Source organism: Bubalus bubalis, chromosome 6, assembly GCF_019923935.1.
Source record: "Bubalus bubalis isolate 160015118507 breed Murrah chromosome 6, NDDB_SH_1, whole genome shotgun sequence".
In the NCBI taxonomy this organism is placed as follows: Eukaryota; Metazoa; Chordata; class Mammalia; order Artiodactyla; family Bovidae; genus Bubalus; species Bubalus bubalis.
The window spans coordinates 87,318,748-87,333,294 of NC_059162.1; positions in this window are offsets into that span (position 1 = coordinate 87,318,748).

Genomic DNA, 14,547 nt, shown 5'->3' on the forward strand with positions numbered 1-14,547 from the left:
GAGGAGCCTGGCAGGCTACAGTCCATGGGGATGAAAGAGTTGGACACAACTGAGTGCACACCCACACACACATGCACACACACATTTTAATAATCTGTCTTTGACACCTATCTGATAGGATATTTGTGAGAAATAAAATGACATAGCAGCTATTCAATAAACATTAATTCCTTTCATCCCCTTCTCTGCTGCTCAACCTAGGGCCAAGTGAAAGAAAGGAGATGGATTCAGGGAAGGCACTCTGGCCAGAAATAAAACAATGCAAGTTTGGAAGTGCTTTTGGTGCCTCATTCCCAAAACACAGTGCCCCAGTTAGGAGAAAGAATTTATATACAATTGGTGTATGTCCTATTATAATACAGGTGATGTGCCCTTCCTTCCCTGCCCCACGCAAATGCACAAACATTACTGGTAGGCCCCACTGCTGCCAACTTCTTCATCTGCCTTTTGCTATCTTCCCAGATCCGACTCAAGCTCCTGGATGGTAAAATGGTATTTATGTGCCTAAACTTTTTGTCTTTGACTCCTGGTCCATCCAGGCACTTTGCTCAAAGGAAGACCTGGGCACCCAGCCCAGTTCATGCTTGTGGTAGTTTTAACATATGTCCACAAATTCTTTGATGCTTCTTACAAGATGTAGAGCTTAATTCCTCTCTCAGTCCAATATGGGCTGGATTTAATGACTTGCTTCTAATGAATAGAACATGGCAAAAATGGTGGTATGTTATTTTTGAGATTACCTTGTGAACAGACTATAGATTCTCTCTGTCACTTGTTCTTTCTACCCCTTGGGTCAGTTGCTCTGGGGGAAAGCCAGCTTCCATGTCTTAAGAACTCTTATAGGGCCTTGTGTAGAAGCCCATGTGGTAAACACCCAAGAAGACCAAACAGAGCTAGAGAGAAATGAGGCCCCCTGACAGCAGTCTTGGGATTAAATTCCCTTGCAAGTTGATTCTCCTGCCCAGCCAAGCCTTCAGATAATACAGCCCCAGCCAACAGCTTGACTGCCACCTTGCTAGATACCCTGAGCGAGAGGCACCCAGCTAAATTGCTTTCAGATTCATGACCCTCAGAATCTATGAGATAATGAATCTTTGTTGTTTTAAGGCATTGAGTATTTGGGTAATTTGTTACATAGACAAATAATATAATGATCAAAATCCGGGGTTCATCTTTACTGTTCCTGGTTGTTCTGTTCTTGAATTTTCCAAAACAAATGATTTCTGAATGTTTCTTTATCTCTGGTTTTAAATCATTATTGTACTTCTGTCATTTAGAGCTCAGATTCATCATCCAAAGGGATGGAAGGAATTTGTATTTAATGAACACTTAACTATGCCATTTTATTTCTCACAACTAACCTATCAGGTAGGTGTCAGATACAGATTATTAAAAGATGGTATCCCCCAACTTGTATATGTAGCTGTGTCCATAGTCCTGAACTCATTGTTCTCTGAGTGGGCTCCAAAACACTGAGCATTTATCCCATACCAGGATGTGTACACAAACATCTTACCACAGAATATGAAGTGACCCTATTATTATCCCTACATGATGAATAAACTGAGGCCCAGAGAGGTTAAAAAAAAAATGACCCAAATTTATACTTACATTTTAATAGGTCATATTGCAAGTCACATGGTCTGAACCACTTTGCTATTCTACCTGTAGCTTTGATCCTGTTTCCTTTACTTATAGATTTTGGGGTAGGAGAAATCTGAGTTCAAACCCTGCCTCCACAACTGACCAGGTGGTCCCTGCTTCCTCCTCTCTAAAATAGGGGAAACTGCTTACCTCAAAGGTTCTATGAGGGAGAGATGAAATAATATAAAGTATCTGTCTGTCCCACTAGACCAGTGCTGTCTAACTGAAATTTCTCTGAAGATGGAGATGTTTCCTGTCTATCCAATGTGGTAGCTACTAGCCACATGACTACTGAGCACCTGAAATGTTACTAGTACAAAGTGAAGTGAAAGTCACTCGGTCATGTCTGACTCTTTGTGACCCCGTGGACTATACAGTCCATGGAATTCTCTAGGCCCAATTACTGGAGTGGATAGGCTTTCCGTTGTCCAGGGGATCTTCCCAACCCAGGGATCAAACCCAGGTCTCCCACATTGCAGGCAGATTCTTTACCAGCTGAGCCACAAGGGAAGCCCAACTAGTACAAAGGAGGGATTGAACTTTTGATTATACTTAGATCAGTTTAAATAAGTAGACACTTGTGGTTCGTGATCACCACATTGGATAGCACAGAACTAGATTAGAAACTCCAGGAAGGCAGGGTCTCTACCTGTTTGGCTCACCAAGGTATATTCAGCTCTTTGCACCATGCCTGATGCCAAAGAGGCACGTGTAATTAATTGTTGAACAGATGAATATACACATGAATGCGTGTCCCACTGTGGGCATTTGAAGAATAGCTTCTCTTTGCTGGGTAAAGATAGATGTTTCTCGGAGCCCTCCTGCCAACACACTTTTTGCCTTTTCTCCCCTCGTCCACAGCAGCCAATTATGCTCTTCTGCAGAAATGTCATTTGAGCCAAGAATCGGACAGAGACTAGATTTCAGGTGACTGGGGGAGGAGGGAGAGAAGCCCCCTGCATCTCTAATGGGCCACAGAGGACAGGGAGCCCCCTCCTCATCCCTCCAAGGCTGACTAGAAAGTTTGTCTGTAACAGAGACGGTTAAATTAATGATGAGGCTCAGTGACAGGGAGGCCAGAGCAGCCCCCCTAAATGTCACCTTCATTATTTTTCAAGCCCACACGACGAACTGCCTTCCCAGTCAGCATCCGTGTTGTTATTGTTCTGCCTCGGGGTGGAGGGATTTTTTTTTCCCCCTAATCCCTACAACATGAGCAGTATAAGTTCAGCGGGGGCAGGTGATGAGATGGTACAGGACGCTTAATAAGGGCTTTTGCTGTCAGGAGCAGGCGCTGTTGTGTAGACGCAGGGAGGGGACAGGGTGGTCTGCTGGGGCTCCCTTTCTCGCTTCTTTCCCGTAACACGGAGTCAGCCTTTGCAGACAGGAGAGTGAAGGAGCGCCCTCTGACAGTCTGACCCAGCGCTCGGGTGGTTTTCCTCACTACTTCTTCTCTGTATCAGAATTCTAGTCTAAAACAGAACACGGCATGGGAGCAGTGAGTTCTGGGCTGGGGGTCCGGAGAGCCAGGTAGGAGTCTGATGTGGCACAGCTGGTGTGGGTGACTTCTGGCAGCTCACTCCCTCCCTGGACCTCCATTTTCTTCTCTGTGAAATGGGGCTGGGCATGGCAATCTTTAAGACCTCTTTCAGCCTCTCAACCTATGAAGCAGCTGAAAGCATGGGCTTTACAGCTACATAAAGTCTGAAACTTGGCTCTTTTTCTTAGTTCTTCCTTAGCCTATCTGAGACAATAATAGTAGAACCTCATAGGGATGCCGGGGGGATTAAATGAGATAAGGAATTCCAGTGGTCTCAGCCCTGGCCGCATATAATAATCACCTGGGATGCTTTTTTAAAAATACTAATGCCCACAGCCTGAGCCCCACAGATACTGACTTAATTATTTGTGTCCAGATCTAAGTGCTGGGATTTAAAAAATAAACTTCTTGGGTGTTTCTAAATCATATTTAAGGCTTGGTGGGAGTGTTCATATTTAGTAGATGCTTAATAAGTAGTGGATGACTCAATGGATTCTTTTTTTTAATATAAATTTATTTATTTTAGTTGGAGGCTAATTACTTTACAATATTATATTGGTTTTTATTTGTGTCATCGTCTTTTCCAAAACCTGGCTCTCTGGCCCTAAGTTACATATGCTAAAAATAGCCCCAGGCTTGGAAAATACAAATTCTTGTGGATTTCTCCTTTCTTCTCCTTTTCCTAGACCTCAGAGTCCTCCATTGCCATGTCTCTTCTGTGCATGAGACATGCACTCCCTCCCACTCCCTCCTATGCCTGCTTTGCTCTGGACCATCCATTATTATTGTAATTTTGGATGCTTTCACTAGCCTAGTATCTTTCTTTTTCCAGTATTCATTCTCAAACAGTAAGCAAAGCATCATGAGCATATGAACATAGACTCTGGAGCCACACTGTCTGGGCTCTAATCCCAGCTGAGCCATTTATTAGCTGTGACCGTGGATATTTTTCTTAACCTCTCTGTGCTCAGTACTGTCATCTGCTTACTGAGGATCCCAAAGATCCCAGTTTTTGAAATCAGTTTTTCCTCCTACCATTAGACCCTCTTATAGGGTTACCTTAGATTAGGGGAGGAAAGAAAATTGAGAAATAAAGTATTAACACAGTGTTGAATATTTTCCATACATTTATGTCATTTCATTCCTATAAAAGTAAGCAAGGTAGATAGGCCCGTTTTATAGACAACAAAAGTGAGTTGTTGAACCAAAGTGATAACAGTGAGTGGAGCCAGGGCCAGGATGCTGCCCAAGCTGGTCTGACTCCAGAGTCTTTGTGCTGTGTGCCTCTGGGAGAAGGATCACCTCTTTGGGGATGTTTCTCTGCTTTGATTGACCCCATAGCTCTGAGAGGGATGCTGGGGCCATGGAGGTGGGGAGAAAGGAGACACCCACCCATAGATGCCCAACCACAGTTTCTGAAACAATTACCCACTGGGTGGCATATATAACATTAGAGGATGTACTTGTCTAAAAAATATTTTTTTTAATTAAAAAAGTTTGTACTGAAGTGTAGTTGATTCACAATATTGTGTTAGTTTCACACATACAGTGGAAGAACTGTTAAGAGAAAATAGAATACTTTAGTAACCATACTCTGACCCCTTGGCAAGAATTAAATACAATGAAATTCATTCCTTCTTTTGTATATCACTCTTTGGTGATACAAAAGCTGATTCCTAAAGATCTCTGAGTGAACTTAATCGCTCATAATGCAGTAGATATTTGTTAAGCTCTGTCGCATCACCCATATCCCCACCACCTTATGACTTCATCTTCAGTTGTACCAAGTTCCCCCGGCCAGTGCCTGTCTGTGCTGAGGGCTTTCTCCAGATGCCACAGCCTGCCTTGCCTGTCCTAGCGGTGGACTGTAATCCCAGGGAATTAAGGCCCCCTAGAAGCAGCCCTGGGCTTTCCAGTTGACTCACTGGTAAATAATCCACCTGCAATGCAGGGGACACAGGTTCAATCAGTGGGTCAGGAAGATCTCAAGAAGAAAATGACAACCCACTCCAGTATTCTTGCTTGGGACATCCCATGGACAGAGGAGCCTGGCAGGTTACAGTCTATGGGGTTGCAAAAAAGTTGGACATAGCAACCGAACAACAAGAAGCATCCCTGACCCAATGACAGATAGGTGTTGGTGTATCACAACCAGCTCCCTCCAGTAGGGTGACTCTGAGAAGCACATGTTTCCCTGCCAGAGTTCTCCCAGTAGGATTAAGCTTCACTTGTCCCTATCGGTAGCTGAGTTTTAATGGACTCTTTCCTTGGCTGCTTCCCCATCCTTCCCTCTCTTACTTTCCCATCCCCACAGGTGTTTCCTGGAATTCCATCCCAAATGAACTACTCACCCTTATATCCATAAGTCAGAATCACTTCTGCAGGAGCCCAAATGCAGACCCTACTCAAAATTGTTCTAGGTGATGGGAAACACAAGATAAAGATGCAACATCTGAGGAGTTCATGAACCATCAAGGGTGAAGAAAGCACACAAATGTAGCTCAGGATGCCACAAGTCACCGTTGAGGTGTGGCCCAAAGGCACCAAGGGCAAGGCCAGGTAGGCTCTGCTTTTGAGGTGGTAGGGAAGGAGAGGAACTGGAGCTTTCCAGAATAAACACATGGTTAAATGTGGGAAGAGCGTGTGACAGAGTATTTCCTCTCCTCAGAAAGAGGACAGCACCAGAGTGTCACCACCCGGGTCTGGAGGGTTGTGTCTGGGAGCAGGTGGCACTCAGGATGTCTCAGAAAGGTCCGTCCAGAGGTGATAGGTGGGGGGGCTCTCTATCAAGCCTTGGGTGAGGAGGGTGGGGCCCGAGGTAGAAGGGAAAAGGCAAATGACACTCAGAAAGCAAAGAGGCGTGCTGCTAGGACGCCTGTTTCATCTCCTCTCTTCCTCCAGCACCCTGGCATCTGCCTGCCCCTGTGGACCCGCCTCCTGCACCCTCCCCTCACCAGCCCCTTCATCTGTCAGCAAAGCTGCTGTGTGGCCTCCACCCAAGGTGAACTTTGAGTCTGGGGCAGCCGCCGCTCCAGGCCTCCTGTACTAGCAGGCTTCCTGACCTCGCTGTCTCTGACTCCTCTTATTCTGGCTTGTCTGGAAGGCATTTCTCATCACCAAGCAGCAGTTGAACAATGTGTCTTGATACTGAGGCTCCCCAAAAGGAGTTACCCCCATAGCTGGACTCATAGCATTGACTTTGTGCAGAAGGGGAGTGCTGTGTGTCTACAGCCTGACATACCAGTAAATTCATTTGAGCAGTACTTTTAAAAAACTTAATTTTATTAAAGTATGGTTGATTTATAAGGTTGTTAATTTCTGCTGAACAGCAGTGATTCAGTTGTGTGTGTATATATATGTATGTATATATATCGGAGAAGGCAATGGCACCCCACTCCAGTACTCTTGCCTGGAAAATCCCATGGATGGAGGAGCCTGGTAGGCTGCAGTCCATGGGGTCGCTAAGAGTCAGACACGACTGAGCGACTTCACTTTCACTTTTCACTTTCCTGCATTGGAGAAGGAAACGGCAACCCACTCCAGTGTTCTTGCCTGGAGAATCCCAGGGACAGGGGACCCTGGTGGGCTGCCATCTATGGGGTCGCACAGAGTCGAACACGACTGAAGTGACTTAGCAGCAGCAGCGGCATGTATATATGTATATATATATATACACACACACTCACATATTTTTCATATTCTTTTCCAGTATGGTTTATCACAGCACTTTAGAAGGGTCTGCCCTTGTCACAGCTCTTGGAAGGAGCAGCTCATAGTGCATTTGATCCTGTACTTCACCTAGCTGCTCACTGAGTCAGGCGTGGACACATAACCCAAGCCCAGAATTGTGTGGCAGACTCAAACAGCTGGGTTGAGCAAACTGATTGCTTTCCCCAAACTTTGAAACATGAGAGACTGCTGCAGCATGTGGTGGGCCCTGGAGCAGGAAGGTTACATGCACCAGAAGCTGAAGGAACTGGGGGGCCACCTACAAGCTGGTGTGCAAACAGAAGAGAGCAGGCCAGTCCAGAGAATGGAGCAGACCCACAGAGAGAAGCAGAGAGCTGCAGGCCCTGCGACAGAGAGGCCAGGTCTCAGGCCCCCTGGGACTGGCTCTGCTTAATTCTCTCTCATAGATTCTCCAAGGCCTCTGGGAAGCCCTGGGGTTAATGCCTTTCCCCCAGGCTAGCTCAAGTGGGTCTCTCTGCCGTGCAGTCAAGAGTCTTGATGGAAACAGAACCCAAGGGTAGCTGCCACGCTGACACGTAGCAGCCCTGGAGGGCACCCTGAGGGAGGTGAGGCCGGACTCGCACCAGCATACTAGAGAAGCTGACCCCAACGGGCCTTACTGCACCAGGTCTTTTTGGCAGTATGCCTCGGGCTACAAGGGAGCACTGAGATGCAGTTAGAGAGGCATCTTGAGAGGTGGGATTCCAGGTAATTAGTGGAGATGGCCAGAGAGTCACATAAGCTGAGAAGATGGAAGAAAATCCTTTATGGATGGGGACAGAGTGAGCCAAGACATGAGAATATGAATATATTCATTCACCATTATTATTATTGCTATATAAAGTTACATAGAGTCCAATAAATTTCCTTTTTCTAGGTGTACAGCTCTACGAATTTTAATGTACATATTTATATAATCACCATCATAACCAGAACACAGAATAGCTCATCGCCTCAAAAGCACCCTGTGCCCCTTTGTGGTCAAACCCTCCTCCCACCCCTAACCCCTGGGAACCACTTCTCTGTCATTGCACTTCTGCTTTTTCCAGAATGTCATATAAACTGAATCATATAGTATGTAACCTTTGGAGACCGTCTTCTTTTACGTAGCATATCCCTTTGACATTCATCGCTGTTGTTATTGTTGTTATTGATTGCTGACTAGTAGCCCACTGAATGGATGGATCACATTTTGTTTATCCAATCCATATGATTTCCTATTTTTGGTAACTATGAATAGAGCTGCTATAAAATTTATGTACAGGGCTTTGTGTGAAGATGTTTTTATTTCTCCACAGTAATACTTAGGAATGGGGCTGCTGGATCATTGATAAGTGTAGGTTTAACTTTATAAGAAACTGAAGACTGTTTTGTGAGGTGGCTGTAATGTTTTGCATTTCCACCAGCAATGAATGAAAGTTCTAGTTCACCCATATCCTCCTCAACACTTGGTTTTGTTGTTCATTTAAAAAACAAATTGTATCCATTTACTATGGTCTGAATGTTTCTTTGTCCCCTACTGTCTGAATAAATTCATTTGTTGAAATACTAATGATGGTGATGTATTAATAGGTACATGAATCCTAATGAAAGTGTTAGTTTTCTCAGTCATGTCTGGCTCTTGGTGACCTCATGGACTGTAGCCCGCCAGTCACCACTGTCCACGGGACTTTCTCAGCAAGAATGCTGGAGTGGGTTGCCATTTCCTGCTCCAGGGGATCTTCCTGACCCAGGGATCGAACCCAAGTCTCTTGCATTGCAGGCAGATTCTTTACCAGGGAAGCTACCAGGGAATCCTAATAAATGTGGTGGTATTAGTAGGTAGAGACCTTTGGAGGTGATAAGGCCATGTGGTGGCTCATCCCAATCCCCAAGAAGGGCAATACTAAAGAATGTTCAAGCCACTGGACTATTGCACTCATCTCCCATGCTAGTAAGGTTATGCTCAAAATCCTTTAAGCTAGGCTTCAGCATTACGTGAATCGAGAATTTCCAGATGTTCAAGCTGGGTTTAAAAAGGCAGAGGAACCAGACATCAAATTGCCAACACTCACTAGATCATAGAGAAAGCAAAGGAATTCCAGGAAAACATCTACCTCTGTTTCATTGACTATGCTAAAGCCTTTGACTATGTGTCAAAGTCATAGCACACAACACACTGCAGAAAACTCTTAAAGAGACGGGAATACCAGATCATCTTGCCTGTCCCCTGAGAAACCTATATGCAGGTCAAGAAGTCACAGTTAGAATCCTGTATGGAACAACTGACTGGTTCAGGATTGAGAAAGGTGTATGACAAGGCTGTTTATTGTCACCCTGTTTGTTTAACTACTATGCAGAGCATGTCATGCGAAATGCTGGGCTGGATGAGTTAAAAGCTGGAATCAAGATTATTGGGAGAAATATCAACAGCCTCAGATATGCATATGGTACCATTCTAATGGCAGACAGCAAAGAGGAACTAAAGAGCCTCTTGATGAGGGTGAAGGAGGAGAGTGAAAAAGCGGGCTCAAAACTCAGTATCAAAAAAAAAAACTAAGATCATGGCATCCAGTCCCATCACTTCATGGCAAATAGATGGGGAAACAGTGGCTGACTTTACTTTTTGGTGCTGCAAAATCACTGCAGATGGTGACTGCAGCCATGAAAGCAGATGACTGCTTCTTGTCAGGAAAGCTATGACAAACCTAGGCGGTGTGTTAAAAAGCAAAGAATCACATTGTGATGAAGGTCCGTATAGTCAAGGCTATGGTGCTTTGAGTAGTCATGTACCGATGTGAGAGCTGGATCCTAAAGAAGAAGGCAGAGTGCCAAAGGATTGATGTTTTCGAACTATGGTGCTAGAGAAGACTCTTGAGAGTCCCCTAAACAACACGGAGATCAAACCAGCAAATCTTAAAAGGAAATCAACCGTAAATACACATTGGAAGGACTGATGCTAAAGCTGAAGCTCCAATATTTTGGCTACATGATGCAAACATCTGACTCATTGGAAAAGACCCTGATGCTGGGAAGGGTTGAAGGCAGAAGGAGAAGAGGGTGACAGAGGATGAGACAGTTGGATGGCATCACCAATTCAATGGACATGAACTTGGGCAAACTGGGAGATGGTGAGGGACAGGGAAGTCTGGCATGCTGCAGTCCATGGAGTTGCAAAGAGTCTGACACACCATGGTGACTAAACAACAACAACAAAAAGAGACACCATATGGCTTATTTGCCATGCGTAAAATTGGAGCCATATGACTCCTTGAACTGGAACTAGAAGAAGCTTCACATTCATCCAATGCATGGTCTAGATTTCAGGCTGCATTCGAGTCCAGGCTAGGAAATATTGGAGAAAAAAATTTATAAAAAACTCATCACTAGTTTGGTATCACTTGAAGTTCTGTTTCTTTTGCTACCATTTGCTTTCAGAGTCCTCAGAGGGCTCCCCGCTGCTTTCTCTCCACAGAGTTTTTAGTTGCTTTCAATGGGAATAAGACAGTGTGGAAGCTGTCTTGACTACATCTTGACTAGAGCCAGAAAACACTCGTTCTCTCTTTTATTTGCTAATTCTTTCACTCATTCCCATTCATTCATTCACGTATCCTTCATTTGTTAATTCTTTTATTCATTATTACTCATTTGCTTAGCAATTATATATTTTAATCAGTATATCTGCTTTGAGCAGTTACTATTAATTAGATGCTATGTTAGTTGCTCTGGATACAGACATGACTGCAGATTCACACAGACATGAAATATAGTTTCTGTCTCTGAATAATCTTAGGCTAGAGAAAAAGGAGATTAATTACCAGATAAACATAAATATGAGCTTCCCTTTGTGGCCCAGCTGGTAAAGAATCCACCTACAATGCAGGAGACCTGGGTTTGATCCCTGGGTTGGGAAGATCCTCTGGAGAAGGGAAAGGCTACCCACTCCAGTATTCTGGCCTGGAGAATTCTATGGACTGTATAGCCCATGGGGTCCCAAAGAGTCAGACACGACTGAGCGACTTTTACTTTCACACATAAGTAGAGGGGAATGATGCTATGATACTGTGGGAGCAGTCAGCTGTGGAATACTGTATTCTATGCTTTATTTAAGCAATCCCTTAAATGAAGGGATTCATAGAAAGACAGCCTGACTTAGGGAAGTTGTCTCTTGAAGGTGTGTGAATTTGGGGTAAGAAGGCACTTTACCTTGAAAGGACAGCATGGGTATAAAGCATGGGATTGAGAAGTCAAGGGGTCATGTTTGAAGAGAGGATGTCTCTCATCTTTGACCCTGGCACTCCTAGGTTTTTAGGACAGCAGTGTGGCTGAAAATAACGGTAGAGCAGACAATAGGACTCCTCTGAGATACTCCTTGAGTTTCGAAAAGTGGTATTTGGTGGTCTCTCCTATTCTTACCCATCCTGGTGGGTTCCATCTGCTTGGTATTCTATCACTTGCAAAAATGTACTCTTCACTCCAAGGAACCTGTATAGTCTGTGAGAGGGCCCACCTGTCATCTGTAAAGAGCAGGGAAGCAGCAGAGCCTGCCTTTGCATCTGCATCTGGAAAATGCATGTGCGTGTGTGTATGGTGGGGGTGGGCGGTCAGGGGAGGCGTGTAACCTGACTCTTACTGATGTTCAGATCCAATCCAAGAGGTGCCAAGTCCTGAGATTTCACACTTATCTTCTATGAGCTTCCATCTCCCTCTTCTCTCCTGAATCCCACCCCCTGGGAACTCAGAAATCCCCTGTTTATTCCCTGATATATACAGTATCTGCATCTTATCTGGCATTTCCCCTATATTTGCTCATTTATTCAATCATCTGTGTACTCATTCATACATTGATGGATGCATCCAAGTGTATCCATTCACACTCTACACCAGACCTTGTGTGACTGTCCCTTCCCTGTGGATATCTTGTTCTGCTGTCTTTACTATTCCCATTCCTTTCCTACCTCTCTGACCGTTCTTTCCTGTCTCTTCTGGTGGATTCCCTTTCTTGCTCCACTTTACAAGTGTGGGCGCCTCAACTTAGACCTGTCCTGTGGCTGCCCCGTCCTCCTCTGGCCCTCCTGTCCTCACACTTGAGGCAGCTGTGCAGCCCAGTGCTGAGATGGGGGCGGGGCGCTCGCTGCTGAGATGGGGGCAGGGCGCTTGCAAGGGTTTTACTCAGTCCCTAAGCCGGACATGGAAACCCACTCCAGTGTTCTTGTCTGGAGAATCCCAGGGACGGGGGAGCCTGGTGGGCTGCCGTCTGTGGGGTCGCACAGAGTCGGACACGACTGAAGCGACTTAGCAGCAGCAGAGGGAGAAGGAAATGGCAACCCACTCCAGTGTTCTTGCCTGGAGAATCCCAGGGACGATGGAGCCTGGTGGGATGCCGTCTATGGGATCACACAGAGTCGGGCACGACTAAAGTGACTTAGCAGTAGCAGTAAGCCCAGCTGCTGGAGAAGGCAATGGCACCCCACTCCAGTACTCTTGCCTGGAAAATCCCATGGACAGAGGAGCCTGGAAGGCTGCAGTCCATGGGGTCGCACAGAGTCGGACACTGTGGGCAGTGTCCCACTGTGGGGACACTGAGCAACTTCACTTTCACTTTTCACTTCCATGCATCGGAGAAGGAAATGGCAACCCACTCCACTGTTCTTGCCTGGAGAATCCCAGGGACGGGGGAGCCTGGTGGGCTGCCATCTCCGGGGTCGCACAGAGTCGGACACGACTGAAGTGACTTAGCAGCAGCAGCAAGCCCAGCTGCTAGTACTTCAGTTCTAATAGCTGTGACTCCTGTCTCATTTATGAGACCCTCATGGGATCTCTAGTTACAGTAGTTTCTTCTGCTCATGTTCCCTGTCTCCAAGTCTCTCGCTTGAATGTGTTGGGCCCTCTCTGCTCTCAGCCCCTTGTCTCCTCCCACAACTGGGGCTCCTTCACCTGCAGACTCAACAGCAGGACCAGCCCTTGATCTTGCATCACAGAATGAAGCCTCCCTGAATCTGGTCCATTCTTCACTGCATGATTGGATGGAGAGGAAGGCATGAAATCAGGATCAGATTCATCCATGCTCCAATCTAAAGTTGCAGGAGAGAAGTTGTTTAACTCTGAGATGTCCACTTCCTAATTGTAGGGACTTTCCTGGCGGTCCAGTGGTTAAGAATCCACCTTCCAATGCAGGATTGCTGCTGCTGCTAAGTCACTTCAGTCGTGTCCGACTCTGTGTGATCCCGTAGACGGCAGCCCACCAGGCTCCCCCGTCCCTGGGATTCTCCAGGCAAGAACATTGGAGTGGATTGCCATTTCCTTCTCCAATGCATGAAAGTGAAAAGTGAAAGTGAAGTCGCTCAGTCGTGCCCGACTCTTAGCAACCCCATGGACTGCAGCCCACCAGGCTCCTCCGTCCATGGGGTTTTCCAGGCAAGAGTACTGGAGTGGGGTGCCATTGCCTTCTCTGTCCAATGCAGGGTACATGGGTTCAATCCCTATGTCAGGGAACTAAGATCCTACATGCTGCAGGGCAACTAAGCACATGTGCCACAACTAGAGAGAAGCCTGCCCGCTGCAGCTGCTGAGCTTGCGGGCCTGGATCCTGCACTCCACAACTAGAGAGCCCAAGGGCTGCAAGTAGAGAAGCCAAGGGTCACAATCAAGAGCCGACACACTGCAACAAAGACCCAGTGCAGCCAAAAGAAAAATAAAAATCTAATTGTAAAACTGGTTCTGAGAAAAATTCTTATGTTCTACCTTGCTCATAAACACTGTCTGTTTAACTATTAAGCAATCACAGACTTTTGCGGGTAGGAGTTGAAGTCTTGATCTACACTGATTGTGGTGGTAATTCCTTGATTGCTTTAGGAAAGGGCATGGGATGAAATTCTGGCCAAAAAGGCGTGAGTCAATGTCTATTGGTAGCTTTGGGAAAGGGTTCCTTCAATGGAAAAAGCCTCAGGGGAGGAGCACACTCACCGTCCGTCTCCCAGTGCTGCCCCTTGTGTGATGCCTGGAATTATGACAGCCACCTCATGAGGCTGCACAGTGCAGTCTGCAAGCACAAGCCCAGGAGGAAGACAACAAGGTGGAAAGATGGAAAAACTTAGTTCTGGATGCCACTGTTAAGCCACTTAATTGAGCAACCCAGAAACTGTGCTTCCTCTGGTCTTCTTGCATTGCAAGATAAATTTTCTTTCACTTACATCATTTTTAGTTGAGTTTGCTCCTACTCACAGCCCCAAATATGCTGATATGGGCCTTATAATGCCTATTTCACAAAGTCCAAGTGAAAGACTTTCTGCTTATCCTTTAGAGCTCAGCTCAAACGTCACCTCCTCAAGGAAGCCTCCCCTGATTGCTCACATTCGGTCATATCATCTTGTCGAGCATCAGTCACTAGCACCATATAACTTTCCTTTTCTTTCATTGCACTTGTCACTGTTCACCTACCTGATTGTTCACACTCTCCTTCACTGACCTCGGGGTTCTGTAAAGGCAGAGGCAGTGTTTCTTCTGTTGACCTTTGTGTCTTCTATGGCTACTAGCATAGTGCCTGACAGCTAATCAACCCTCAATAAATCTGTGTTGAATAAAAGAAGGAATTAATACATGAACATACGTAGAAAAGAGCTGGCACTGGCAGCAAAGTGTACCTTCATGCCCTT